The sequence below is a fragment of the Pteropus alecto genome, unplaced genomic scaffold (genome assembly GCF_000325575.1).
Source record: "Pteropus alecto unplaced genomic scaffold, ASM32557v1 scaffold177, whole genome shotgun sequence".
In the NCBI taxonomy this organism is placed as follows: Eukaryota; Metazoa; Chordata; class Mammalia; order Chiroptera; family Pteropodidae; genus Pteropus; species Pteropus alecto.
The window spans coordinates 5,206,945-5,231,857 of record NW_006442207.1 but is presented as its reverse complement, the minus strand read 5'-3'; the positions used below and the strand labels follow the sequence as shown (position 1 = coordinate 5,231,857).

Here is a 24,913-nt window from a genome sequence, read left to right as displayed (position 1 = left end):
AGTGAGACAGGAAAGCAATGGAGGATAACAGCAGAGAAGAAACATCGTCTGACTTTCAATTCCTTATCGAATATCTGAAATGTTTTACAATGACAAATTAGACATACCTTTCATTTTATCATGATTTCTTAAGTTTAAAAAAGACTTAAAATGTATGATAACAAGTATAAAAGTGGAATAAATGAAAAAAAGCACATCGGTGAGTGTTTTAGTTATCCATTGCTGCATAACGAATCAACCCAAAGCTTAATGGCTTAAAAGAACATGAATGATTGGTTATTTCCTGGGATTCTGTGGGTTGAGTGAGACCAGCTGGGCAATTCTTCTGCTTTTCTCGCATCCACTGAGATCGCTCATTGAGCTGAACTGGGCTGGAAGGTCCAAGGCTTCGCTCACATATCTGGAACTTCATTGTTCCTTCATCTGGCTTCTCTTCATGGCTAGCTCAGGGTTTTTCACAGCATGGTGGTCTCAGAGTGTAGGATTTTCTGGGACTTCTCCTGTAGAAGTTGACTTCAAGAGGAAAGCAGAAGGTGCCAGAACTGTAGACCCTGGAACTGGCACGGCCTCACTTCTGCCACATTTTATTGGTCACAGCAACTCAAAAGCCAACCCAGATTCGAGAATAGGAGAAAAGAAATCCCACGTAGTGATGGTTATTTAATGGGGTGAGCAGCGTGCATGTACCTGGGGAAAAGAAATTGATGGTAGCCGTCTTTGGAGACTATCAGAGTGGGCAAGAAACACTGATTTTCCCCATATGGATCCACAAAACTCTTGGGGTCCCCTCCTCTCCCTTTGACCACTGATACTGATAAGTATGATTGATTAACTTTATGTTCTGGTATGGTGAGAGTCCCCAAGCCTTGAAAAATCATCTTGGACGTGGTTCTATAGTGTAGTGGTTAGCACGTCTGCTTTACACGCAGAAGGTCCTAGGTTCGCGCCCCAGTGGAGCCACGGTCCATGGTCTACGGCCATGCCACCCTGAACAAGCCCGATGTCTGATCTCGGGAGCTAAGCAGGGTCGGGCCTGGTTAGTACTTGGGTGGGAGACCACCTAGGAAGACCAGGTGCCGTAGGCATTTAAAAAAAAAAATTCATCCTGAGAAGCACCTCGAGCCCTGCATCCACAGAGCCTGTGTTCACTTTCCTCCTTGCCTCTGTATGCCTCGCTGCCCGGCTGAGCCTCCCCTGAGCCTCCTTCGTGTTCTTGGAGAGCGTCACACTTCCGCAGGCAACTGGGCTAATCTCAGAAAACGGGGTGGTGGTGTGGCATTCTGCAGCGTTTTAGGGAATGTGATGCAGCAGAAAGAGCCAAAGCCAAGCACACTGGCCAAATGTGCCATGACGCTGCCCGCCTCTTAAAAGGAAAAGACACGGAGGACTAGGTGTTTAAATTAGAGGACTCGGCGTTTAAATGACCTCTGGACTTTCAAAACAAAACCAAAACTTTTTTTTTTTTTTGGAGGGGGAAATAATTTTAGATTTACAGAAGAGTTGCAAGGACAGTACAGAGCCTTCCCAGATACGCCCCACCCAGCTTCCTCTAATACTATCATCTTACGTAAGCCTGGTATATTATCAATACTGAGAAATTAACATTAGTACAATACTATTAACTAAACCACAGGCTTATTCAGATTTCCCTAGTTTTCTCACTAATTAGTTTTTTTTATTAATGGCCTTCCTCTGTTCCAGAATCCCACAGGACATTTAGTCATCATAACTCCTCGGTCCCCTCCAGTGTATGAGAGTTTCTCAGTGTTTCCGTGGCTTTCATGGCCTTGACACCTTTAGAGTCGTGGTTAGCTTTTTTATAGAATGCCCCTGAATTTGGGGTTGACTGATGTTTTCTCATAATTAAACTGAGGTTATAGGGTTTGAGGAGAATATAATAGAGATGCTGTACCTTTCTCGTTGCATTGTGTCGGGGGCACATGACATCCACCTGTCTGATTACTTGTGATGTGAACTTTCATATTAACCTTAGTCAATGTGGTATTTGTGAAGTTTCCTCATTGGAAAGTTAATACATTTCTCTTTCCATTCTCTGTTCCTTACAGTCCACACTCAAGGAGAAGAGAATTGAGCTTATGAGGGGAGGAACCTCTGAGCTTTTAAAAATACACAGCACGCTAGGGCAGGGTTGCCAGGAGCAGGGAGGGCCCCACCCCTGCCCACTGACTTGCTGGTGACCTTGGATGAGTCACTCAGTCTCTCAGATCCGGGATTTCCCTCCCTCTTGTAAGATCCGTGATGGCATGCCTGCCCCACAGCTGTCTCCCAGGAGCCTTAGGAGCTTTGAGCTGGTAAAACTTTGAGCTGCTAGGGTATAGATCTACTGGGGGACCAAGGACTCTTGTTAGTAACAGCTGGTGTCCCGTTCCTGGTCTATAAGCATTTCCTAACCCTGATACCTATCCCCCCCACAACAGGAGCACCCCCTAAAAGTGACAAGGCCATCACTATTTTTATAAAATTGGCTCATGCTAACAAGGGCTAGGTGTAGAAGGAAATACTGCAGGGAAATATTTTTATGACATGAAACATTATTTTGTAAAGTGAATAAGTCCCTTTAAGAATTAGTCTTTTTGTATAAAGTTATCTTTCACTTATTGGATTTGACTTAAACCTAGGATCTCGAAGAATTCCTTTGAAATGCACACTCTCTTTGTGCAAATGATTTTGAACAGATAGAATGTTTTCTCCGTTGATGGTGATGAGTTACCTTAGATTGTCAATTAGAGTAATTATTTCAAGTCCTTGGAGGTAGACTTTTCTAGTGGAGAATCCTGGCCAACCTGTATTTCTGGCACTTGACACTAGGGAGGAGTCAACGCCAAAATGATGGCTGTTCGGTGATTTTAGCTAAAGACATGGGCGATGAGCTATTTTTTTCCTGGAGGTAGGTGTGTCTGCTGGGTTTGGATGTCTTCCTTCCTACCACTCTACCTGGGCCACCATGACAGGGCACACAAGCGTTGCCCTGCCCAACTCAAGGACATCATTCACATGGGTTCAGTCACATGACATCCCCATGTCCCACCTGCAGAGAGCATTGCTAAACTCACCCAATCGTGAACCCAGGAATCTAGTCCTCTGATAAGCCTAGAGTAGGGTGATATAGAGCAGGGATGTAATTTGGCCAAGACTTTGATGTTATCTTCAAATTCAGCTCCACAATCTCTGAGGTTCTGTGACAAGATGAAAGAAGTCATTCATTCTGTATCTTTTCCTTGTGGCCACGACTGGACCATACAGTCCAGGTGATATGCAATAACGCACCTTATAAATCCTTTAATTGTCTTGAGAATGGCACAATTACCTGGGTTGTGTTTGGGGAAGGGTGTTATCAGGTGTTTCTTTGTTAAATATAAAGAGATAAGATACACAAGAACTTTTAGTACACTTTCAGCATTTCTTCATTTTATCTACAGAGAACCTCAAAAATGGAAGGAACCCAGCGTTCTCTCAACCTCAGAAAGGCTCAGGCCAAGAAAACCCACCCCACTCTTCCAGCTCTACTGTCTCTGTTTCTCAACAGTTCCAATCCCTCGCCTTGACCATGCCTCCCCCTAACTGGTAAGCTCTCCCTCTTTCTTTCCTGATTATCTAACTCAGAACTTTACTTCAAGACTCAGTTTAAGCATTTCGGTTTAACCAAGTTTAACTCAGGACTGTCTCTCTGACGAGGAGGACATGCCACCCTCTTATCCCAACCCATTTCTGTCCCTATGTCCTTTCTTGTTAAATGAAGTGTAATATGGAAGTGCATTATTTTTGCCAGTTCGGTATCCAGTCCCCTTTCTTCTGCTAAAGGATCTAGTTTTCCTTAAGTAAACTACCTTTCTCTCTCTCTCCTTTCTCTCTTGCCTCCCAGCCCTAGTCCGGAAAAGCACATGTGAGCCAGGCCAATCAGCACGTCCCCTTCCGCTGGTTAAATGCTTGGTTCTGGAGCTATCAGAATCATCATACAGAAATAGTCCACCCAGGAGTGGAGCCATGGCAGGGGAAAGCGGAGGAAAGAGCGACAGAGTCACTAACAGAGCGGAAACAGAGACGATGGCAGTGAGACCCTGAATTCAGCTGTACCTGAAGTCAGAATTATACTTTGTACATTTCTGGTATTTAAGCCTATATGTTCCTCATTTGCTTTAGCCAGTTTGGTTTCTGCCACTTGCAATATAACGTTCTTTGCAGGCAGGGATCATGTCTTATTTATCTTGACCTTCTATTCATGACAAGGACAGAGTTTTGTACATATACATATATATCTATATAGTAAGTGCTTCATAAATGGTTACTGCTGATATAGGGGGAAATATGCTAAACCAGCCAATTTAAAGGGGGTAAGTTTTAGTTTATGAAAGCCAAACAAATCACAATGTAGCTTTGTTGCTGTTGTTGATGTTTTTACCTCTCACCCAACGATACAGAGGTCGGGGAGGTCGCCCACAGCCCTGGGTGCTGCTCTTTATTTCCCGGCCCCTCCACTCCTGCTCCTCTGAATTATGGCTTCTTAATGAAGACTGTGGGCTCTAAGTTCAGGCAGCCTGGCTCCAAATCCATATTTCGCTGCTTTTAAGATCCGCGTCCTTGAATGAGGCACTTAGTATTTCCAATCTTCAGTTTCTTCAAATGTAAAATGCGAAAAATAATAGTGCCTATTATCTCTTGGGTTGTGATGTTGATTAAATGAGCTATGCCTCATATCTAGAAAGGGCTGACTTAATGTTATTATTATAATTCTTAAAACACCCACATCTCTTCCCATCTGAGCTCTTTAGCCTTCCCCTGTGGCATCCTAGGTGAGACTTTGGAGCTGGGCCATCCTGTGAGGGGCAGGAACAGTGTGACAGTTGGGAGAGAATTGGCTGGAAGAAAAGTAGGTAAAATCCAGGTCATAGCTAAAGAATATCTCAGGAGTGCATAACTGCAGCCAATCTCTACCAGGAATGAGGGTGTCACACCCTCAGGCTTTACAGGTCTTTTATGGCCGGGGACTAGCAAAGAGAATCTGAGCTCTGGAGCAAGTCTGACAGTCCATATTCTAGCTTTGGTCCTTCACAGCACTGACCTCTCTGAGCCTCAGTTTTCTCACCTGTGAAATGGGGGTATTTTACCAACTTCAGTAAGGAAATCATTTCGAATAGTAGGTTCTCAGATCATTATTCAACAAGGGTGTTTTGAAACTAATCGATGCTGTGACACATGACAGAGTGAGTGAACAGTACACACACGTACTCTACCCTCCTGGACCTTAGATTAATGAGAAAGGGAGTTATCAGTCAACAAATCTAATAAAATATGGTGAGTAATTTGAGAGGAAAAAATACAAGGACCGGAAGACTTTATAATGGGAGGTTCCACATAGCTTATGCAGTTAGGAAGCAACTAGAAGAAGGATTGATATGGAGCAGAGAGTGAAACAGAGAAAAACGGGGAGAGCTGTGGAGTGTGGAACACTATGACCATTTCCCCGGCACCCACTCCGCCCTGCGCTTTGAGCAGGATCCCCCTTATTCCCAGCAACAGGTATGTTCAGCCCCTTAGCGTAATTGAATGAGGTAGCCCAGACTTAAGCCAAACATTCCCCCTGGCCATAGCAATTGATTAAGGATGGTATAATGAGAACAAATATAAAGACTTTCTCCCCTCTGGCTATGACCTAAAAAGCTTTATTTATTGTTGGAAGCCACCTTATGGCCATTAAGGAAACCATACTGAGGACAAAGCCAATACATCATAGAAGGCAAAGCTAAGAGAACTGCGGAGCCAGAGCCCTGATCGAACTGTACTTGAAGGCCACTTACCACCGGACTTTTGACTGACACATGAGCCGATAAACTCCTTTGGTTGTTTCAGCCAGCTTGAGCTGAACTTTCTGTTATTTTCAATGTAATACCCACAGGAAGAGTAGTTTGAAAAGTAAGGAGCAAGTACATCAGTGCCTGATGATATCAACATGTCAAGCAAGACATAGACAAAAAAAGCATCTATTAGATTTAGCAACATGGAGGTCATTTGTGACCTAGGTGAGGTCAGTTTTGGCAGTGGGGGCGAGGTGGCGGGAAGAACCGTGTGCAGGCTCTGCCGGACAGCTAGGTAGGCAGAGGGCCCCTAAAGCCATGAACCTTTGACTGCTTTGAGACAACTCTAATGTCTGTCACTAAAGAGAGAGTGAATTTTTAAGAGTTTAGATTTTCTGTTTTACTGTCCCCACTGTCCGTCAAAACATTCCCTCCTAAATCCTTTAATTATTTGGGTTCTGTGCTGTCCTGTAGCATTAATTTGTTTTGTTTTTATTAAAATTATTGGAATAACTGATTAACAAAATCAAATAAGTTTCAAGTGTACACTTCAATAACATATCATATATATGTGTATGTATGTGTGTATATGTGTGTGTATATGTGTATGTGTGTACATCTTTGTGTGTTCACCACCCAAAGTTAGATTTCCTTTCGTCACCAAATATTTGAGCCCTTTTACCCCTACCTACCTGTAGGTTTAATTTGGAAAGAACAGAATTTCGAATAAATTGCATAAGAGGCTTCCAGCACAACTGACCAGTTGAATTTAGTTTTGGCTTTTTCCCTCTTAGGTAGTTATTCTTTCTCATTTATTTGGGGGCAGGGAGTCCCATAGGCATTGGAGAATTAGATTAAAACCTATAACCCACTACATAGGAGAGAAAATACCCAAAATTCTGTGTACATTTCTAGGGCTTCACGATTCCTGTGAAGCCGGCCTTACAAAATGCGTGGACCCTGCTCAAGTACTCTGCGCTTTGCAAGCTCTGGTGAATCAAAGTTGACTTACGTGGCATCTTGTTCTGATGAATAAAGGATTCCAACCCATCAAACTAGTTCCCTCTTCCTGCCAATCCTCCTAGAATGCCAGTTTCTCCTCTAGCCTTCCGGGGTTAATTAGGGAAGGGTTTTATAGCTTTATTACCCTGTCAAAACTCACTCAGGCCAATATCACCTCTCCTGGTTCTTCTCCCAATCTCTTTTCCCCAGGGCACCAATCTCCAGTCACCGCCTTGGTAAAGGCTTTGGACTTAGGAGGTGTGTATATGGTGGTCACTCTCATTCATCCATGCCTTTACTCGGAGGCTCCTACCTGCATAGTGAGCCCCAGTTCTCAGACATCTGTCCGCACAGCCCCTGAAAACCACTTGGATTAGAAGGTGGTGAAGATATTCGAGTCTTAGACATGACCTGCCACTAACACCTTCCTTACCTATTACCTCGATTTTTCTCTTTAAGAAGACCCATCATCATAAAAGAAATCACTCGACCCAAAGTGCTGGTTTCAGCCTAATGCAGGGACTCACAGGTGAGAGGTGAAGAGCTGTAAGATATGAGGATGGCTCTGGCTGTCTGGCCTGGAGCAAACTCCTTTGCCCTAATGGTGCATACTTCCCACCTAAGCTGAAGAAAGGGGTCTAAAATGTTTTGTGTTGACCTCTGTTAGCACTTCTAATTATACCCTGATTGTTTGCATACCCACCAGTCATCCTCACTAGCTCCTTGAGGGAGCGGCCATGAATAATTCACCCTTGTGCCCTTCAGAGTTCCAACAGATTATAACATCTACAAGAGTAAATGCGGACTGAGCTGGCCTTGCTCTGAGAATGCAGTTCTGTGCTGTCTGTGCATATTTCCCTCACAACACTATGCAGGACCATCTATCATTAACCCCAATTAATTTTTTTTAACTTCTCATTTTGAAATAAGTCCAGACTTACAGAAAAGTTTCAAAATTAGTCAAAAGAATCCATATATTATTTACCCAGTACCCGCTAATGTTAATATCTTGAGTAAACCACAATAAAATAGACCAAAGTAGGAAACTAACACTGATACAATCCTACTAACTCATCTACAGACTGTATTCAAATTTCACCAATTATACCGCTACTGTACTTTTTCTGATACAGAATCCAGGATCTCATGTTGCATTTAGTTGCCATGTCTCTGGTTTCCTTTCATCTGAGACAGATGCTCATTCTTCCTTTGTCTTTTATGGCCTTAACACTTTTCGTTTTGTAGATCACAATGGAGTTGGTGCTGAAACATTTGTAACACATGGAAGGTGAGAAAAAAAATACAAATGAAACTCAGATTAGGTTGCATATTTAACAGCTTTTAGGAGTATTGGTCAGTTAGTTATTTGTAGAATTTCCCTCTATTTGGGTTGGTCTGTTGTTTCCTCAAGATTAGATTCAGATTACTCGTTTGGGACAAGAATACCATGAAAGCAATGCAATGCCCCTTTCAGAGCATTATATTGAGTGGTACATGATGTCAAATATTTCATCACTTGGAATGTCAACTTTTGTCATCAGATGAGATGCTTTCTGCCAGGGTTCTCTACCATCAAACTACCACTTTCCCCTTTGTAATTAATAAACATCCTATGGGAAAATATTCTGAGACTACATAAACGACCTGTTTTTCATCAGACCTTTGGCCCACACATTGCAGCATCTATTGGTGATCCTTGCTTAAAAATAATTGCTACTGTGATATTTGCCAAATACTGATTCTCTATTTCCAAATTTCTTTCTACACTGAGAACTGGAATTATACTATAAAGAAGATCTTCCCTCTTCTCCCTATTATTTACTTATTTAATTATTCATTTGTACCAGTATGGACTCCTAGAATATTAATTTCATTTTTCAGGTGAGAAAAGTGAGGCCAACAGCTATTAGATGAGGTACACAGGGCTACAAAGCTGGGAGAAAGGAGAACCAGGATTTAGTCTTGGGCTACCTGAGTCCTTAACTAGCACATTCTTCTTCCTGACAACATCGATCTCGCAACTTAGCATAGTTACCTCTTTGCTTTGCTACCGGAAAGTTCAAATTCAAAACCACCTTTAGTAACATTGCTGGTTCTCACAACATGCAAACTTTGCCTCCAACATCCTCATTTCATTATATCCTATTTCTCTCTTGCTCCTGTCTTTATCTATACTTTATTTTATTTATCATATGTGTTTTCTTTGTTTCCTCACGAATCACTTTAAATCCCTCTTTCGGAGAAAATTAGTAATAAAAAAGCATATCTCTGAGACTAGATCATGGTAGGTCTTTTATTATTGTTTGAAGTAAATCATTTTGATTGCTGGGGAAGTGTCTCTTTACAATGGTGTCCATGGAGTGGTCCTTGAGACTTGTCCAAGTAGACAAAGTCCCATAATATGTGGAAACATACACCTTCCCTCTGTGTTTCCAGATAAATGAGGGTTATCCAGATGGGGTTATCAGAGAACATAACTATGACAGCCAGATACCAACTGCTGAATGTCTGAAGTTGACATATGGAGAAACCATTTTTAATGATGACCATGCATCTGTAAGATAAAACTCCAAATAGCTCGTTCTGGGGCATTTTTTGAAGAGTAAAGGGTTTCCAAGGCAAGCAATGAGCTCTCTGAGGCTCCAGTATTCAAGCAGAAGCCTCCAGAAGATGTAATACAATGGCAGTTGCGGGATAGGCCAATGTCACCTGAAAGATGCAGGTGCTAAAGCTACGTGCTTTGCTTCCCAGGATCTATTTTCTCTACTTCTTGGAAGTGTATTTAAAGTTCCTTTGGAAATGCATCTCTCTTCTACTCTCAGCTATATGGTTGGGGTAAGTTGAATTCACCCATAGCTCTAGGGGTTTATACCAATAAGCCTAACCCAACTCCAACCATAAATACTGGTTCAGGTATGGGCAGGTAACAAACCCAGATTCAGGGACATGACAACTAGTTCCTGAGATCTTCTAAGAGAGAAGAACTTATCTCCTTCATGGAACTTTACAGAAGAGATGCTCTCTCTTCCTCCAATGATGAGTTGAGGATGTGATGTCAGGAACCAGTGCAGCCATATTGTGATCTTGAGATGGAGTTTGCCTGAGAATGAAAATAAACCAGAAAACTGAAACTAAGAAATGGAAATATGATCTGGGCTGTGACTCTAGCTCCATCAGAAGCCAGATTATCTCCTAATTGTTATAAGAGCCAGTAAATTGTCATTTTTTTTTTTATTATAACAGCTAGGATAGAGTTGTCTATCATTTGCAAATAAATGATAAAACTAGATGGACCAAAAGTCTGATTTGGTATCAGAATCACTGGCCGAGTTTAATAAACACACAGATGCTCAGGGATTCTGAGTGTTTAATAAACACCACCAATGATTCTTGTGCATACCCAAGCCTGGGAATCAGCGATCTCTGCTCATACACATTAAGATTGACCATTAGGTGGTCCTTGGTCCTCGGTCCTCGGTCCTCAGTGTGGCCCTTCTGTTTCCTTCCCTCCCCCTCTCCTCTGCCAGGTGAGAGACGCCCAGGGAGGAGGCCGGCCTCAGCACCCAAGCTTCAATGCTTTCTATTTATATGGGAAATTGCTTGCATTTTCCTAGTTAGCGGCAGATCTGCCGTTTGATGTTAATGAGTTTGTGAACCCAACAAAAACATAAAAGACGAGGCCCTTCCAAAGAGAGAAAATAGAAAATAAAGTGCCATCCAGAATGGGACAGGCTTGAAATCCGCCTGGAATCTCACCAGCCCCTTCCTCTGTCTTCCCAACGGGGCCCCTTTCATCCAACTGAAGAAATCAAGATGAAATACCATCCTTGCGACGATCCTGCAAAACCAAACCAATCTGATTTGTCCAGACAAAGAAAATGAGGAATTTGGCTGATCAAAGTGGGCACAGCTCCCCCTTCAACTTCTCCCACCCCATTAGGCCTCCCGTAGACAAGAGACACAAATTTCTCACACATCAGTGATACTCCCGTACTTATTTTCAAATAGCGCCTTGCATCCTGGTGCAAATCTTAGCTGTCTCATAATAACCCACTTTAGGACATGGATGTTCTGATCTGATATTATTAGATGGAAAGTGGCCGCTTTCTAATCTGGAGAGAGGCAGGGGCATTTGTAACTGCTAGAATCAAAGGCCTGGTCTCTTCTGTTCCTAATTATCAATAGTGTTTTATAATCTTATTAATATTGATACACAGTATACTGAAGATCTGTTAAGGCGTAATGTATGTGGAAGATAATTAACAAGATCCGAGTCAGATCAATCGCCTATTTGACAGCCAACGGTGTGTGGCTTATAAATTATACATATTCTAGGTATTGCTCAAAATGTTTAAAGTTTCAGTCCAATCCTTCCCATCCAGCGCTGGGGGAAGGCATGAACCTAAAGGTACTGTCCCCAGCCTATTGGAGCTTCCTGTGCACATGCGAGACTCACTCTTGCTTAAAAATCAAAGGGTTCCATTAACCGCCGAGATCTACACACAGCATAAAAACACATCCTCTCCTTGTAAAGTGCAGAAAAACAAAAGGTGAAATCTTGTAAGAAAAGAGATGATTAATAAAAGGAAGGTAATTTGCCTTTTGATTTCTGGAAGAAGGTAACAGTTGGATGTTTCAAACGGCAGAACTGATTTTTCCTGCTGGCGCTAGTCTGTAACAGGGTGAAGTACCAGGTTGCAATAATTACAAGGAATAATCCCAATTAAAGTGTATATTTGAGTAGTTCGAAAAGCTTAAAATCACCTGGTCAAGTACAGTGTGTGTGTATGTGTGTGTACACGTTTGCACACGTGTATTGTAAAGGCAGTGGACATTATTTTTTCTCTCAGCATCCCTTTAGGGACAACCCCTCCCCCATTCAACAATAATCCCATTCAGTCCACAGGGTTCAGATGGGGCTGACCCTACAGCCATGCCCCAGGGGCAGGCACATGACCCAAACTGGTCAATCAGAGCCCTTCTCATGATTTATTTTTCAGAGCTATTGGAAAAGATGGTGCAATTTCCCAATAGGGTTTTAAGCAGGAAGGTATGAGTCTCCTACTGCTGACGGTCACTTTGCCAGTAGGTAGAAAGAGCTTGTCTGAGCAATCAGAGGGAAGCACCACCAAGCCATGAAGAGAACTGAGTCCTGCTGGCATCATTTGAACTCCTGGATGCAGCTGCACCTGAAGTTCACACCTGGGCTCCCAATTACCTGAGTCAATCATGAATTCTCCTTCCTGCTTAAGGCAACACAAATTGGGTTTCTATCACTTAACTCATGAAATTCTATATCAAGGCAAGATTTTTGGCCCTGCTTCTTTCCACAAGAGGGATGAGAAAGCTAGGTTAAGAACTCAGGTTCAGAAATCAGAAATAAAGATGAACCACAAAAAATATAGGATGCAGCAGGATTGTCACGACAACGGGACTACAATGAGGCGACTTTCATCTGGTGCTGAACCTTTCAGAATCTCCTAGCATCCATCATTTAACTGGGGAGACTGTGGCATTCTACTATAGAGCTTACAGCCCCCACCGGAAGGGAGCCAGGGTCCCAGAGAGTCCCCAACAATCAGTGTCCTAGCTTGGGCTGAAGGAAGTCATAACTCCAAAGGGAGAGCTCCAGGAGCCTGGACACTCCTTGTGATTTGTGATTTGTGATGGGTCATTGTGAGGACACTCAGTGATTCTGGGCCGTCCCACACATTGTGGTGTTAGGTTCATAGAGGATGACCATGGCGACACAGAGAAGCCTACTCTTTGTCACTGGCCAGTTTCTAAGAGCGGTGTTAAGGGCAAAGTCACTGTTGGAGGAGAGTGTGCTGCTAGCCTCTATAGGGCCTTGGCACAAATTAGAAAAAAATCACCCACTTTGGGTAGACGAATTAGAAAAATTCCCTAGCAACTAGGTGCATCCTCTGGAAAGAAGAATCAACAGCAGAGCTCAGGGCTAGGAAAGAGAAGCTCGAACAGGATTGTAATCCTCATTTGCCCCATTAGCTGACACCCCGTGCAGTGTGCAAACTGGACAACGGTATTTGGTAGGACTGAGATTCCTCAGTCAGCCTCCCTCAGCTGACTGATCGATTGGCTACTCTTCCTACCCTCTGTAAAACATCCTCGAGTATGCATGCCCGTGATTCTCCGAATGCTCAGGATAACTAGGCTGCTTTCTAGTGTGTCCACACACTTCTGCTTCCCCAGCTGAGATGAATGTTTGCTGTGAGTCCACGAGGTTTGTACCCAAACCTGTTTGTGCCACTACATTGCAATCATCCAAATGAATTTAAAAGTGTGGTAACCAATGAAATAGAAATAAGAAAAGAGAGCATTGCGATTTCTATGAAAACTAAATGAACACTTTGGAAAGATAAAGGCAAGTTGCTAAAAAAAAAAAAAGTGCTTAAAATTAAGCAGTCTTTTGGAGGTGATGAAAATGCATTGGTTTTATACAACTGTATAAAACTGTATGAAACTGTTAAAACTCATCGAATCATGCACTGTAACCAGATGCAGTATGTTATATATAAATTATTTCTCCATAAAATTGATAAGAAAAAGATTAAGTGCAAGTGAGGTGATATAAAAGATCAGGGAATATAGAACTTCTCAAAGAGTCTTGCATTCTGATTGTTCTGCAAGTGTCTTAAGATCTCACTTTAAGATCTTTGCTTAAAAAAAAAACCACAACTGGAAATTGTAAATGATGTGCAGTTGGCTTAGGCAAGAAAAGGAAGCTGGAATAGCAAAGAGCAGACCCAGACTCCAAGAAAAGCCTTGGTTCTACATCAAAAGATTGGCAAAGAAAATGTACACTTATCATGTTTAAATTTTTCAAAGTGTTTAAACTTTGTATAATGTGTCTACGCATTGTTTTAGAAAGATTCTCCATTTCGGCTGACTTTTTTGCGATTAACTGCTAACTTCTGGCCAGATCCCACCTTAGAGCAAAGCTTCCATAGTGATCTTTGTCACCCCGAAGATCCCCGAAATCATCCTTACAGCGTGCAACAGCGCCATATTTCAATAAACCCAGCACGATCTATTTTTCTTCCTTTCCCCGCTGGGGAACAGGTTGCTGTTTCTTCACTTGAGCTTGGCATAAGGAGAGTGTTGCACAAAAAGCTGGCTCCCGCCTTCAGTGTGGCGAGATGCTCGCGCCGCGGGCGGCCTTTGACCAAGCACAGGCTCACGTGGCAAAATGCAATCAGCTACGTATTTACGTTGTGTGCTCTCTCTGTCTCATTCTGTCTGTCTCTCTGTTGCTGAGTCATTATAACTATCATATAATTTAAATTACATAATTTGAATCCACCACGTATCCACTTATACATGTGGTCATTAAGAGCATCATTCCCAGTTCTCTTCTTTCTCCCTTCCAGAGAATTATCATCTCCCTCCTGTGCTGTCACAGGGGCCACTCTACTTCTCTGCCTTAACGTTGAGCTGAACCACCGATTTGGCCAATGCAGACGTGGCATGAGCAGAACTAAATGTGTTTGTGTTTCTCGCTTGCCATCTTTTATTTCTGCCATATGCCGTGAAAAGAACATACTCTGAGAAGCCAAGAAGGATAAGAAACACATGGGCAAACCTAGACCTCACCCACTGCCTGGGGCCACACCCAGTCGACTCACAGCCTGGAGCAAGCTACCTTGGCCAGCTCATGTAACCATGAGCCAAACACACACACGTTTGTTGTTGTAAGCCACTGAGACTTAGGTGGCGTTTGTTATGCAGCGTTGTCGAGTGAAAACATGACTGATACAAGGTGGTAGTGGGGTGGAGGCGGGGAGTGGTGATATTTTAAAGCTTCTAGTCCAACCCATTGATTTTACAGATGAAATTATTTACTAACTCTGTGATACTGGACTGCACAGTTTCTGGCCTCAGTTATTTCATCCGTAAAATGAAAATGCAGTACGTGTCTTACTCAGCTCTCAGGGATGTAATAAGGATAAAATAATAGCTATGAGAAAGTTTGCCTAGTGTCATAATCACCATAATGCTGCTATGAACCCTAAACCATTGATAGCTCCCCACCGCCCACAGAATACAGCCAGCATTTCTCATCATGGCTTGCAAGTCCCCTGTGTCTGTTCCTGCCTGCCTTGACGACTTTACTTCTCATAATACCCACACATCACGTTGCAGCCACTTCAATTATTTCCTACTCCTCAAACTGTCTCTGATCTTCCTTTGCTCCACGCCTTCTCTCACTCTGGACCCTCCCTTTGGAATTCCTTTCCTTGTCATCTCTCCTTTTGGAAACCTCCACTGTGTAACTCAACTCTCACATCCTCCAAGTGGCTTTAACCAATCCCTTTAGCTAAAATTAAGTCATATTTCCTTCTGGGCACTTAACACGTTTTACTTGGATTACAGGCATTGAACCCAAGTTCATCACCTACGACAAGTAAAAATAAGCTTTCTGAGCACAAGGATCCATTTTTGCCTCCCATGGACACGCCCCCTCCCCACCAGTGAAGTACTCAATATATGCTCAACATTTATTGGTAATGAAACGAAGTATCTTACCCAAGCTCCAGAAGCAAAGCTAGCTAGCCAACTCTAATGGTGTAATTTGGCATGTTCTGGTGTACTCCACAGTGATAGAGAATGGTACCGACACACTCAAATAACTGCCACTTATTGCACCTTTATTCCTGGGGCAGGACCTGCACATATGTCCTATTTAAATCTTCCAACATCCCTCTCTAAGAGCTCCTCATTTAACATGTAGCAGAGATGCTATGCATTTTCCCTTACCTCCTGGGTACCCAGCTAGATTACATTTCTCAGATTCCCTAGCAATTAGGTGTAGACATGTGACTGGGTTCTGCCCAATGAAATGCGAGAGGAGGCAGCATATGCACTTCCAGGCCAGGCCTATAAAATCTCTCCTGCAATGCTCCTTTTTTTCTGACAGTAGGTGTAAAGGATCCAACCAGTGACCTTGAGGAGCCACAAAATGGAAAGAGCTCGGTTTTATGAATCTGGCTCCAGGTGGAAGGCCACCTGCTGAATACTCCTGTATTGGATCATAATATGATTGTAAAATAAATTTCTGTTTGGTTTAGCCACTGAGATTTTACTTACTTGCAGCTGTTACATGAAGAAACAGATTCAGGTTAAGTGACAGGCAAATTACATAAAAATTGGGGCTGGGATTTCAACTCAAACCTATCTATCTTGACTTCCTGTGATTCTAACTACTATACATACTGCCTCTCAGCTATGAAAAAACACAAATAGGTGAAAACAAACCTCCTATTGGGGCAAAATCAGGGCTTTCTAAACCATGACTTCCTGTGGCTCTGGAATGTTGCACCAACAGAGGTCCCACGGGGTGGTTTTGTGAAATTGCTGAGCTGTTGCCTACGTTAAGGCAAGGGAGAAGCAGAAGGAAATGACAGGTATTGAGTGCCCACACATGCAAGGCACTTTGGACACGTGTTATCTCATTTATTCTCCACAATAACCCTCCGGGAAGGTATTGTTACCCTCAGGCTCAGAAAAGCTAGCGACTTGCTCATGGTTCTACTGCTAATAAGCAGCAACACTGAGATTCAAACCTATGTCCATCAGATTCCAAGTCTAGTCCTTATATTTTCTATTCCCACCCTTAGGAGGATACCATTTCCAGGTCCATTTCATTCATTCATTCATTCATTCATTCATACATTCTATGTTGGTTGGGTGCCTACTATGAGTCAAGCACTCTGCTGGTCTCTAGGGATGAGGGCCAGGACCAGGTTGGTGTGAGAAGGGCACCTAGGGCACTAAATTTAAGGAGGCACTAACTGTCAGGTGTCACCCTGCACTCCTAGTATTCTGAAAGTGAAGGCCTCCTTAAATTTTGTGCCTCAGTCACCTGTTTTACTGCACCCTAGTCCCAGGCCCGATAGAGCAGTTAGCAAAATCAGACATAGATTCTGCCTCGGAGAGCTTACAGCTTACGGTAGAAGACAGACAAGCAACCAATATTCCACTTATTATTGTAAACCGCCCCAAATGTACTACTGTAGTGCAGTAAAAACCACACCATTTTATTATGCTCACAGTCTGTTGTCAAGAATTTAGACAGGCACAGAGGGGATGGTTTGTCTCTGCTCCACGATATTTGGGGATCCAGCTAGATGCCTAGATAGGACAGGGTGACTGGAACAGATCTGGACCTTCGTCCTTCACATCTGGCATCTTGGCTGTGATGAGCTAAGGATAGTCCTTCAGCACTGTGCAAGGCTTTCCAGTACGGCCTAGGCTTCTGGTGAAAACAGTCACTAGTCTGCCCAGATCCACGAGGAAGGGACAGAGCCCCATCTTTCAATGAAAGGACAAGCAAAGTGTTGGTGCTCATTTTTTAAATCATCACAATGACAAGAATGAATGAATATATTTTCTATAGAAGAAAGGAGCAAAAAGTCAATCTTCTGAATAGGGGGAAATATTTGCAAATCATAGGTCTAATAAGGGGTTAATATTCAAAATATATACAGAACTCATACAACTCAATAGCAAAAAACAAAAAACAAAAATAAATGGGCACAGGATCTGAATAAATATTAATAAATGGGCACAGGATCTGAATAAATATTAATAAATGGGCACAGGATCTGAATAAATATTTTCCAAAGAAGACATACAGATGGGTGACAGGCGCATGTAAAGATGTCCAATATCACTAATCATCAAGGAAATGCAAATGAAAACCACAATGAGTTATCACCTCATACCTGTTAGAAGGGCTGTTATCAAAATGATAAGAAATAACAAGTGTTTGTGAGGATGTGGAGAGAAAGAAGCTCTGTGCACTGTGGGTGGGATTGTAAATTGGTGCAGCCACTATGGAAAACAGTATGGAGATTCCTCAAAGAATTCAACATAGAACTACCTTATGATCCGGCAATTCCACTACTAGGTATTTAGCCGAAGAACATAAAAACACTAATTTGGAAAGATATACGCACCCCCATGTTTATTGCAGCGTTATCTACAATAGCCAAGGTATGGAAACAACCTAAGTGTCCATCGATGAATGAATGGTTAAAGATGTGGTACATATATACAATATATAAAAGTTATATATAAATATATATTATATGTTCATATAATAAATATATCCAAGAGAAAATTAGGCAGGTGGAAATCAAAATAAGAAGGAGCATTATTCTATGAAAATGTGTAACAGAAGATTCCTGTAGGGGGACTGAATTGGTGACAGCAAAATTGCCTCATTCATCCATCCATTCATTCAACCAACAAACCAACATTCACTGAGCACCTCCAAGGCACCAGGCCCTCAGCTGGTCACTGGGGGGAACGGTTCTGCCTGGGCACAGGCATGCGGAGCTATCCCTGCTTTTGCGTGGCTTGTTATCTAGCCTAGCCCAACAGGTGGTGCTGACCCATCACACAGAATTCGTTCAAATGCATGCGTAAAATTGCGTCCTGAGTCTCTCATGCGCACTTGCCCTGGAAAAGCGGTTGAGAGTGACAGAGACGCGTAGCCCTTGTCCTGGAGAACTTGTCATCAGTGCTGTTACCAACAGCAGCACCATTATTATTATCATGGATGCACTGCAATTGATGGTACTTTGATGTTTTTAACAAACACTGGTGTTTGTAAAGGGATTATGGGTTGCAAAGCTCTTTCATATTCTTTACCTCACCTCAAACCTACGGGGCAGGAGGACAAGCATTTCTCATGCTCCCATTTTACAGATGAGAAAACCAAGCTCTGCGAGGTTACACCTAGGGCATGTCCCCAATAAGACAACTAATGACGACAGTTCCAGGTTGGCCTGTGCCTGAAAGGTTTCTCAAATTCTCCACTTCGTGTCTTTTCCCTGCCATCCCTCCACCTTATTTGCCTTCAAGGCCAACCACTCAGAAATAAATGGCTAAATTTATCCTGCACCTATGTGCCAGGTGTCACACAAAGCATTCAGCCTACACTAGTTCGTAAATCTTCCCAACACTCTAGGACAGAAGTAGACCAGCTTACAGATGGGGAAAACTGGGCTTATGAAGGCAGAGTGAGTTTTTCAAGGTCGCTCCAAGAGTACAGAAGCAGCGGAGAGGGAAGTCAAGACCCCTGTCTGTCTGATTTGAAGCCAACGTGGCCACTTCTGCCTGGGAACAGCCCAGGGTTGTCCCTCCTTCACCTCCAGCTCTTTGGGGGAAAGAAGAGCCAGGGTACCTTTGTTGCCAAAGTACTGGATTGAGGTGGATGCTCAGTGACCCAGACTAGGATGTTCTGCCCTTGCCTACGATGGATGAAGATTCACTGTCTTTGCCAGATTGAGGAAAGGGGCCTCACTAAGCTTCTACCTGGGAACTGAAGGGAGAAGCTACTTCCGATGGGAGAGTGGCAGCTCCTCGGTCACTCCCTTCTTTCCCTGCTGCCTCAGCACTGGTGACAAGGGTTTGGGCCTGGAGTTCAGTTTTGCGTGTCTCTGCCAGGGTTTGTGTTGGGCAAGCAACAGCTGGATTTCCGCTCCACGGTGTTTCAACACGTTGGCCCAGCCAGCTAGCCCTGGCGGTTCCATTCATTTCGGGCCTCATTAGTGCCGGCAGCTCGAATTTACACAGATGTAAATCAGGTCATTAGCGCCTCACAGTTTGGCGAGGAGGTGTGGCCAAAAGGGGATTTACGGGTGAGACTAAGGGAGTGGGGGTAGGGAGCCCAACTTAATGTTTAACCCCTCTGACAATGGGATTGCAAGCCTTCCCCACCCTCATCCCCAAGCAGCTTCTTGGGTGAAAGAGTCTAAACACACAGATGGGGCTGGGTGCGGGGAAATGAATTGCTAAATTATACGTCAGATGCTAGGGGAGCTAGCCTGGGCCAATAGGAAGTAACTTCTCGAGTGCGGGTTTTCTTGAGCCCCCATTTCTCTCCCTAAACACACTTCACCAGTCCTTTGTCTGAGAAGAGAAGCCCCTGAATGCCTCTTAACACAGTGTTAAATTGTCGTGAGGGGGTCAAATTGAAGGGAATATAATTCCAGGAGGGGGAAGGGAATGAGAGATGGAGAGCGGAAAGGGAGAGAGACCCATTTCTGGTAAATAATTAACAACAAATGTCTCCTTCAAAAAAAAAAAAAAAAGTGTCCCGCAAAATTTTCAACTTCCCTTATTTGGAAAGTCAAAAGTTTAACCGGGCGCCAGGGTGCTGATGGCAAGACCAGGTTCCAGTCCACTCATGTCACCCCAGCTGTGGTCATCTCCTTCTTGGGAAGACAGCGGTGTCTGGTGACAACAGGTGGAGGCCTCAAGCCTTCCCTCTGGAGTTCTGGGCAGGAAGGCAGGACTCCAGCATCTGTCATCTTGGGTGTTGAGGATCCCTCCACAGGCTAGTCTCAAATCAAGACATCAGAAACATCAGTTTTAGAGTCTAACCTGGGTTTTCATTCAGGCTTGGTCGTTATCTGCTGTGCCACCTTGCACAAGTTACTTAACTCCTCTGAACCAGTTTACTTAGCTACGGAATGAAGGCAACAAAATTGCTTTTGCAGAGTTAATGCCAGGATTAGAAACAATATACGTCAGGTGTCAGCAAACTAAGGCCTGTGGGTTAAATCTAGTTGTCGCCTGTTCTTTAAATAAAGCTTTATTGGAAAACAGCCACATCCATTTAATTACTTATAGTCAATGTCTGCTTTAATGCTACAAAGGCCAAACTGAGTAGTTGTGACTGTGACTCTATGGCCCACCAAACTTGAAATATATTCTCTAGCCTTTTGCAGAAAACTGTTCTGATGTTTGAGATGCATAAAGGATGCAGACTAGTGCTTTGTAAAAGTTCTCCACATGGCAGAGGCGGTAGTTAATTTCATCAATATCATCCCAGGGCATTCAGGGGTTTGTCCTTTCTATTGAGAAGGGTGGGTCTTCTCTTGGGTCTCTCCCTCCTGGAAGCCTGTGCTCTCTCCACTCATACATTAGGTGCTGACAATTGCGCTGGGGACTGGGGTCTTTTCTTAGTCTGCTGAGCACACAGTAGGTGCTAATGACAGCATCTTTCACCCTTGTTGGGACCAGAAGGGCTTCAGCCTTTGGAGGCCACCAAGTCAGTTGACAGATGGCAACCCTGGGGCCCAGGAAAAAGAAACCACAGAGGCAGATGAGAGCAGAGCAGGCCCGGGAGGCAGACCTGTGGACTCAGAGAGGCTGTGGCTAAATTCTTCTTGGGAGCCATTGTTTGCCTTGGGATGAAGGACAATGAAGAATGAAGGAAGCCACCTGGTTCTTCTAGACCCATCACTAGAGCACAGCATGCTGAGCTGCCTCAGCTGCACAGAACCCTCCCCACAAAAGCACAGGACAAGTTCAGGGCCAGCTCCCTACACTCCACTCCCACCTTCTTGAACTGAACCCAGCATCAAATGCACGAATTTGAAAGAGCCTCTCAATAAACATTGGTTGATTAACAAGACCTCCTTTTCCTTGTACAATTTGCCCATCTCACTATGGGTATCTCATTTAATTCTCACGGCACCTTGAGAACGTTGTCTCGGTTTTACACTGGAGGAAACGGAGGCTTGTGCGGTTGAGACAAAAACTCTGCTCTCCAGGACCAGGCAGCAAGATTCAAGCGGAAGTCCTCAAAGTCCTGCCGGTTGCCTTTCTTTCTTTCAGCTTGCTTTATGTGACGTATATGCTCCGGCCTAAATTGCATGAATCATTCTCTCAGAGAAGGAACAGGAACTTGCAAAGTAGCTTTGCCAGCCCTGCCCACAAATACCTTGAGCCTGCAATCTTGGCCCGTTTGGACTCCTGCTGGCCTTTCCCTATAGGCTCTGCCTGGAAGAATTGCAAGGCACAGATAAAGAGCCTCCTGCTAGAAGCGCTACAAATGGTGTTTACACACCAGTATTTTTGCAAGGCCCATATACCTGTCCAGTTATACCAGCCAAAAGTGCCAACCAGTGGCTCTTGACACCATAATTGAACACTTACCATGTCACAGGCATTATGTTAAGGGCCTTACACGCACCAGTACAGCGGTTCTCAAAGTCCCAAAGACTCTTTTGCGGGTCTGGGAAATCAAAACTATTCTGTGATATTTTCACAAGATTACCAAGGCGTTATTTGCTTTTTTCCACTCTCATTCTCTCTTAAGTATACAATTGAATTTTCCAGAAGCTACATGATGTGTGATGACGTCCCGATGGCCAATGGTATGTGTTTTCTAGAGTCGTCTCAAGTGGGGTCTTTGGGGTGCTTAAGAAGTTTTAAGAGTACAAAGGGGTCCCGAGAGCATGACGTTTGAGAACTGCTGTACGATCATATCTTTTTTTTTTTTTTTACCCTCATAACAACCCACGAGGTAGGTACTACCACCTCTAGTTTGCAGATGAGGGCACGAAGACGGTAAGGGGTAAAGCGACTTGCCCCAGGTCACACAGGAAGGGATGGGAAGCTGGTTTTGCGTAGGGTCGAGGACGAGCGCCTCACGTCTGTGCGGGACAGCCTCTCTCCAGCCCTGTGAGAAGACCCTACTCTGGAGGCTGGGATCCTGACTCGGGGATGCCCTGGGTAGGTTATTTGACTGGTTTCTTCCCTTCTGAGAACTCAGGAAATGTCAGACACTTTGGGCCTGTTTTCTGATGGTTCAAATAAGACTATGGGAGCAGCCCCTGGGGCAATCCCTGAGGTCTTTTCTAGCTGGGCTCCCCCAGTCACAGAGCTCAAAGTGCCACCTATGAGGACAGGTGAGAGCAGATGACCGAGGGGCCAGCTGGGATAGGGCAAGGAAGTCACGGGACCCACGATTGCCTTCCCTGAGAGTTCAACTTCCCCTTTTTTTTAAATTTAGATACAGAATCTAGTCAGATTTCAATGCAGTGGCTTTGCCAAGAAGAAATTACTTTAAAAAAAAAAATCAAAACAAAACAAAACCTTTTCAACGCTGAAAGGTTGGCCCAGCCTTCCGTTCTCTCTGTTCTCGCGCTGTTAATGGCTGTCCCCAGCGGCCTAGGCCAGGACTCGGCTTTGTTCCTGGTGTGAATAAGAGAGGAGAGCACCTGCTCATCGCTTAGACAAACAGCACCGTTTAGAATGGGTACTAGCGCCATCATTGGCTAAGAGGCCCTGAGAAACAGAATCCCTGACTTTTGTTGGGGTTTTCTGTGTGTCTGTTTCATTTTGTTTTGTTTCGGATATTTTGTTATTCTGTATGCTTCAAAAGAGGCTTGGGTGGCCCTGGGAAGGCCTGTATTCTTTGCTCATTTCCCTCCCATGGGGCTTTTGTTGACTTGTTTCTTGTGTTGGTCTTATTGTTCTTGCCCAGAGATTTGGGCTGTAAAATAAAGAGGTTGGATTTTTAAAAGGAGACGAATGCGGCCAGAATGAAGGTGCCCTGAGCAGCTAAATTACACCTGTAAACATACAGTGGTGGTAGCCCCTGGGGCCTGCATCCTCCCTCTCAGACAACGCCCACGACCCATCACAGTCAAATAAGCCTGAAACCTGAGACTCGCCTTTGACCTTGCTCTTTATCACCAGCCCATCCTTTCCACATCCAAGGCCTGCACATTCTGTCTCCTTAATTGGTCTTAAGTGTTTGGTAGCACAGGAAGAAAATAAGTTTGGGCACGAAACAGGCCTGAGTTTGAATTCCAGTTTGGCTCCTTCAGTTCTCAGCATAACCTTGACCGAGCATGATCCATATTGGCCCAGCTCACCTTCAAGTTCACCTGTTAACGGTCTCCTACATCAAGTGCCCAAAGTTTCTCTCTGCTTGGTCACCAGAGGGCTTTTCCTGTTACCAAGGGAGCTTGCCCAGCCCTGGAGCAAGACAAGTAGAGTGCTCTGGACTTACCGCCCCAGAGAAGGCATCTCCCAAAAAGGGTGCGGCTATCGGCAGGACCTCGGCTTCCATGCCCCTTTGGGGGATGGAATGATACTGGGCACGTGATTGCTCAGGAGTCCGCAGCAGGATTAAGCCCCAGTTGTCCAGAGCGATGCCTGCAATACCTCTCTCTCACTTCCTCACTCCCTCATTTGTGCTTTCTGGGATGTCCTCCCAAATAAACTACCTGCTCCCAAGTCTTTGTCTTGGGATCTACTGATAGGGGTGAGGCCCAAAGTATGATAGCAGATTCCTTATGCTCCATGAGCCTCAGTTTCCTCAGTAGTAAAAGGGGCTGGCAATCTCCCCTTGCAAGGTTGTTAATGAGTAATAATTTGTACTAATCCTTAAAATGGCCAAATCCAAAATCACATCAGCTGTCTCCACGCACCCACGTCTGCTGCAGGCACTACGGAATCGAGCTGGGGATTTTATGAAGTCTCATTATTTCCTAATCACTGCGGGTTAATATCCAGTGCACATGTTCTAGGGTTTGGAGACTCTGTGTCACACGCTTGTACCAATATACTGATGTTCTTATTTGGGCCTCTGTGACAAATGAAAAATGGCTACTGTAGCAAAGAAGGGAAATGCAGGTCTCTGGGTGAGAAGACAAATTCACTATTCATTTGTCAGAAAGATTTCTAATCCTTTCCGAAGTAGCATGGAAGAGCAGAGAGAGAATTTGAATCCCGGCTCCATCGCTTAAGGGCTGTGTAAGTTTGAAGAGTTTACTTGCTGAGCTTCTGTTTTCTGCCTTGCAGAATTCCAGTGAAAATTATAAATACTATCTCTAAACCCTTAGAGGCAATTCTATCATGGATACAGCAATGAATGATACAGTCACTGCTTTCGCAGATCGTAGAATCTCATTGGGAGATAAGCTGAGACACTGAAATAGCAGAAGCAGGGCATGACTGGCCCCTTGGACACAAGTGTTTACTGAGCCTTACTACGCCCTGGGCACTGGGACGGAAGTGCCTGCCAGAGGCGTCCTCAAGGAGAGTCCCCTCCTTTCTACTGCTATCTTATGAGTCTCCTTTTTTTCCTCTCTCCCTCCCTTCCTATCTTCCTTCCTTTATTACTTTTGTCTTGAACCCTGAGGAAAAACAGATCTAGGAGACCCCGAGCCTTGTAGATTCCATCCATCTTTCAGTGTAAACGGGCAGTCAGGCTTCTTCCACCCTCGGGGTACTTGAATTTGGATGGATGGAGGAGCATTATAACCACTGAA

At 44.0% G+C, this 24,913-nt stretch overlaps 1 pseudogene; it reads left to right on the top strand.

The window, feature by feature from the left end:
* Positions 1–969: 969 nt before the first annotated feature.
* LOC112470221 lies at positions 970–1,085 on the top strand (annotated as a pseudogene).
* The last annotated feature ends 23,828 nt before the right edge of the window (positions 1,086–24,913 follow it).